Here is a 6,014-nt window from a genome sequence, read left to right as displayed (position 1 = left end):
AAGGTATTGAACTATGCAGTAAAAGAAATGGAATCCAAGGGAATGTGAACACTTAACCTCTAAAGGTCTCTGTTTACTGTGAAGACTAAACAAGATGATGTTTATTTAAAAGCTTAGAACAAACTATAATAGCTAAGAGTTTCTCAGTGAGAGTTAACTAAAATCTGAGTTGAATTTCTAGAAGTATTGAAAACAAAAAAGGGGGGGGCAGAAAGAAAAAAGGAACAGAAAGCAGAATGGGAAAATGATGGGAAGTCAGAATTACCTAAATGACCATGAATATCTCTGGCTATTCAGAATTAACTAGAAATTTGTGGCATGGAAATTAGATTCCAAAACATGTCTTTTTCTTCTTAAAATACTCTGGCTAATTTCATTGTAACCAAATATTCAATGTTCATCAAGAGAGAATGCTTAGTATGGGCTGCAAATAGTATATACTTCAAATCTCTACAGCTACCAGAAGCTAGGAGATGCAGCAGATAGAGTGTCTACAAGGGCCTTTACAAGAAGCACAGCTCTGGAAATATAAGAATGTCATACTGGTGTCCTCAGGAAGATGAGAAAATATAGTTTTGGTGTTTGAACCCCACCAAGTTTACACTGTTCTTTTACAGCAACCCTAAGAATGCTATGTTGTGACTCTGACATAAATTCACATATTGCTCTGCTCAGACTATGTGATGATTACTTTGTCAACTTGAAACAAACTACAATCCCTTGGGAAACAAACCTCAGTAGGGGCTATCTACTTTGGTTTGGTCTGTGAACATGTTTGTGGGGTTGTCACAATAGGTTACCTGATACGGGAAAATGCAGTCCACAATGTGATGTACTACACATACCCTAGACAGAGGGTTCCTAGGTATATTCAAGTGGAGAAATCAAGTATACAAGCAAGCAAGTATGAATGTTTTCCTTTCTCTCTGCTCTTGATTGTGACAAAAAATTGATGTGACAAGAAATTTTTAGTTTCTCCCTTAACTTACTCACAATGACAGACTAAAACCTGAACTTGTAAACTACAACCCTGTACCCCCACCCCAAGTTGGGTTTTGTCAAGGTATTATATCATAGCAATACAAATGAAAATAAAAATAAGTTTTTATCCCAAAATGCCATGGGCCAGATGGCCCTAGAAACATACATTGGTTTCTTAGAGTTCTAGATATGAGAAGTCCAAGATTAAAATGTCAACAGACCCAGAGTCTGCTGAAGATCCACCTCCTGGCCACCTTCTGGCACCCTCATTTAGCTGAGAGACAAAATAATCAAACTCTATTAATATTATCATAGGTTAAGTATTCACATTCCGTTGGATCCCATTTTTTTACTCCTCAATTAAATACTTTTTGTATATTTTTCTACTAAATATTTCCAACCAAGTATTTCATATGGAAATCCTATACAGTAGATGAAAATGGTAAATTTAATACAAACCCTTATACACTAAGAGAGTACACAAATATAAAATTTATATATGTCTTCATTTCAAATTTTCTTCCTAAATAATTTTTAAAAACTAGTATTTATCACTCAAACTTTATGTACATTTTTTTCAAATATCCAGGTATATGTTCAATGATAGTGTAACATGTTATTTTATGATTATTGTGTGTGTTGGTTAACACATTAGTTCCAGGCTGGAGAGAAGACTCAGTGGTTAAGAGCACTGACTGCTCTTCCGAAGGTCCTGAGTTCAAATCCCAGCAACCACATGGTGGCTCACAACCATCTGTAATGAGATCTGATGCCCTCTTCTGGTGCATCTGAAAATAGCTACCGTGTACTTACATATAATAAATAAATCTTTAAAAAAAAAAAAAAAAAAACCACATTAGTTCCCTCTGGGAACACCAAAATGTGCCAGTGTTGCATTAAGTAATAAAGATAGAAACTTCCTCTTAGATTAGTTGGTAAGATTGACCACAAAGTTGAATTTTCTACTCCTCTCTGTATCTTTCATTTTATCATTCTAGTTTACGGTTACTGGCTTATCTGTACTCTATTTGTGAAGTATCTATATACATAATCTATCCTTATTGCCATGTGGGGTGTGTGTGCACGTGAGTGTGTGCACGTGAGTGTGTGTGTGTGTGTGCGTGTGTGTGCTACCTTTCTTGCCTGCTCCTAACAAAAGTCTTTATTCTGTGTTTACTGAACAAGACATAAAATATTATATAAGAAATTAATGTATGATACTTATTTTGGTTCACATTTTTAAAGATTTATTTATTATTTTATATATACAAGTGCACTGTAGCTGTCTTCAGACACACCAGAAGTGGGCATCAGATCTCATTACAGATACGTGTAAGCCACCATGTTGGTTACTGGGAATTGAACTCAGGACCTCTGCAAGAGCAATCAGTGCTCTTAAGCCGTGAGCCATCTCTCCAGCCCCACTGGTTTACATTTTTAATAACATTGTATGATACTTTTTTATATAAAACTCTTCAACAATGCTTTACAAGATAAGAAATTACTTTACTGACTACAAGCAGTCCAGAATAGCACTCACACCTGTAGATGTTATTAACCTATATTCATTTGTTGCTTCCAACATTATGGGATACTTGTTTTGTTTAAGGACACTTTTAATCTGTTTGCTACTTTCTGCAAATTATTTCAACATATATATTCACATACATTTTCTGGGCCAGGGACATGAATGAATACATAACTTAAAATTATGGCCATGCATTCAGTTTGTGTTGTAAAGCTGATTGTATGGGAAATATAAAACATAGTAATATTGACGATATTGTTCTCTAAAAGCTGGGTTAACCAGGCTGAGTATACAATAAGATACTAGGATGAGTAGTTTTAAATAAACTCAAAGCTCATTATTAATTTGGCTGCAAGGTCTAGATATTTTCAGTCTCTGTGAAGACAAACAAATAATTCAGTAAAATGTATTACCAGGATGTACATTAATAAAAATGATGTGATGACCCTTAAGATAATTCAAATATGTCTCATTTAAAATTGTTTCAACAATCCAGTGGAAGGCTCATAGGACTTCCTAAGGAAGATCATTTGGAGTCCCATGTAAATACCCAGAAAGTCCAAAGGTACTACACTAACAGAATTATGATGGAAGAGCCTGACAAAGGCAATATCTATAAAGCTAAAGTATAAAGACAATGGGAAATAATATTTTAAAAGAGAATGTTGTGCTGGCTATGGTGATGTGTGTCTTTAATCTCAGCACACAAGAGACAGGTGGATCTCTGAATTTGAGGTTAGCCAGGTCTACATAGTGAGTTCCAGAATAGCCACAATTATGTAGACAGATGAGAGAGAGTGAGAGAAAGAGAGAGAGAGAGAAAGAGAGAGAGAGAGAAAGAGAAAGAGAGAGAGAGAGAGAAGGAGGGAGGGGGAGGAGGAGGAGGAGTTTAATTTTCAGAAAGATAAGAACGGTGTTGGAATAATGCCCAAAGACTGACATAGTCAGTCTTCAAGTGTCCAGCACCTAACCTTTATTAGATCAACAAGGTTAGTAGGTCTTCATCAGATTAAAATGGAGGAGATACAGTACACAAAATCTGTTTAATTACTGATTAAATATGCTGAATTGTTCCTGTCTAAAAGAATGCAGAGACAAAAATGGAGAAGAGATTGAAGGAATGGCAGACCAGTGACCAGTCCAACTTGGGGTCCATCCCATGGGTGGGTACCAAACCCTGACACTATTACTGATGCCATGTCATGCTTGCAGACAGGAGCCTGGTATGGCAGTGTTCTGAGAGGCTCTGCCACCAGCTGACTGAGACAGATACAGATACTCACAGCCAAGCCTTGGACTAATGTCAGAGATCCCTATGGAAGAGTTAAGGCAAGGATTGAAGTTGCTGAAAGGGATGCCAACCCCATAGGAAGAACAACAGTGTCAACTAACCTAGACTCCTGGAAGCTCCTGGAGACAAAGCCAACAGCCAAAGAACATACACCCTTACATGGACTTGTCTGAGTACCCCACTCCCAGAACCTTTGAAGCAGAGGATGGCCCTGTCTGGCCTCAGTAGAAGATGTGTCTAATCCTATATAGACTCGATTTTCCAGGGAAGGGGGTTGCCCAGGAGGAGGGGAGCACTCATTCAGAGGCAAAGGGAACACAGGGTGAAGAACTCTTGGAGGGGAACCAGGGGTACAAAAAGATAAAGCATGTAATGCTCAAAAAATAAATAAATAAAAGTGTAAGGCAAAAAAAAAAAAAAAAAGAGTTAAATCTAGCTATCAGATTAAAACACATCACTTTCCTTGAGCTTAAGAACAAAATGCGAGCACCAGGAAGATGGAGGAGGAAGGGGAAAGAAAAAGGATCCCTTTAGTTCCAGAAAATCTCCTGAAAAAGAGGAAGGCTTATCAAGCCCTCAAAGCCACTCAGGCAAAACAGGCACTTTTGGCAAAGAGAGAGAGAGAAGGGAAAGAATTCAGGTTTAGACGACTAGAATCTTTCGTACACGATTCCTGGCGGCAGCAACGTGACAAAGTGCATGTCCAGCAACTAGAAGTGAAGCCTCTTGCTTTGGAGGTGCCTGATAAACATTCCTTGGCCTTCGTTATACGCATGGAAAGGATTGAAAGAGTGAGTTTATTGGTAAAGAGCATCATCATGAAACTTGGCCTGAAGAAATTGTTCAGTGGCGTCTTTGTCAAGGTCACCTCTCAGAGTGTAAAAATGCTGCGTCCAGTGGAACCTTATGTGACCTGGAGATTTCCAAATCTGAAGTCTGTCCGGGGGAATTCATCTTGAAACGTGGACAAGCAAGGATTAACAATAAGACAGTCCCTCTGACAGACAACACAGTGATCGAGGAGCACCTGGGGAGATTTGATGTCATTTGCCTGGAAGACCTCATCCATGAGATTGCCTTCCCTGGGCAGCATCTCCAGGAGATCTCTTCATTCCTGTGCCCTTTCCACCTCTCTGTGGCCCGTCATGCTACCAAGAGTAGAGTGGGCTTCCTCAAGGAGATGGGCTCACCTGGCTACCGGGGAGAACGGATCAATCAGCGCACCCAGCAGCTCAACTAGAGCAGGAACGGGTTTTTCAAAAGCACACACTGCAAGTATTTTTGTTTAAAATTGTCAAGTATCTTCAGAGAAGATTATTTTCTGCCTTCAAACACTGAAGGAAGAGGTCGGGAGAATGACAGCAAGGTGTGAGCATCAGAGACACTTAACAGAGCCCTTCCGTGAAAGGTCCACATGTTCTCCACGTGGGCTGCCGTCTAAAATCAGTGCAAGCTGTGGAGGAAAGACGCCTGCTCATCCTGCCTTCTATCTTGGTGTTTGTTGGCCCAAACATCCCTCCCGGCCCCTCCAAGACTCTTAAAGCAGTGGGCAGATCAAGGGGCACACTCGAATCTGGACGAGGTACGTCTTGGCTTTACTTTTTTATTTTTGTCAGGATAGGTGGCCATGTGTTTGGTTGTTGAAAGCAGGGTCTCCCAGTATAGCCCTGGCTGGCCTCAAACTCCACAGCAGGCCTGCCTCCTCCTAGGGGCTGGGATTATAGGTGGACAAGCCTGGGGGCTTATTCCTCAAACAGGAACGGCACTTAGAAAGGTGACAAAGGCCACGCTGCAACTGCACTGTGTGCTTTGGGAACTCTCAGACTTGCTGTCCCTGGGTCAGTGTACCGTGACTTGCAGCGACAGTCCTTTCCTGTAGCTCAGGATTTAGGATGGGGGATCCCTGTGCTAGAAACACACACACACACTTTGTGCTTGGAACTCCAGGACAGTGATACATACCGTCTTAGCACCTGGAGGTGTTTGTGAGGTGCACATTGGTCTATTAAGCTAGTCTCGTCCTGTGCTACGGGGGCGTGGGGGGGGGGGACTGGAGTTTACTTGTTTTCTATTAAGAACATGGTGTATACCTTTAGTCACAGCACTTGGGAGGCAGAGGCAGGCAGATCTGAGTTCAAAGCCAGTTAAGTCTGCTCTACCGAGTTCCAGGATACCCAGGAATACACAGAAAATGTTAAAGACAAACAAAAACCC

General features: G+C 40.5%; 1 pseudogene across 1 annotated transcript; it reads left to right on the top strand.

Annotated features, from left to right (window-relative positions):
- The first annotated feature begins 4,292 nt into the window (after positions 1–4,292).
- Positions 4,293–5,125, top strand: LOC116086510 (annotated as a pseudogene). The gene has a single exon (XR_004116964.1). The product of XR_004116964.1 is annotated as a 60S ribosomal protein L7-like 1 pseudogene (transcript).
- Positions 5,126–6,014: the final 889 nt, after the last annotated feature.

Source organism: Mastomys coucha, unplaced genomic scaffold (assembly GCF_008632895.1).
Source record: "Mastomys coucha isolate ucsf_1 unplaced genomic scaffold, UCSF_Mcou_1 pScaffold12, whole genome shotgun sequence".
Taxonomy (NCBI): domain Eukaryota; kingdom Metazoa; phylum Chordata; class Mammalia; order Rodentia; family Muridae; genus Mastomys; species Mastomys coucha.
This window is presented reverse-complemented; position numbering and strand designations above follow the sequence as displayed.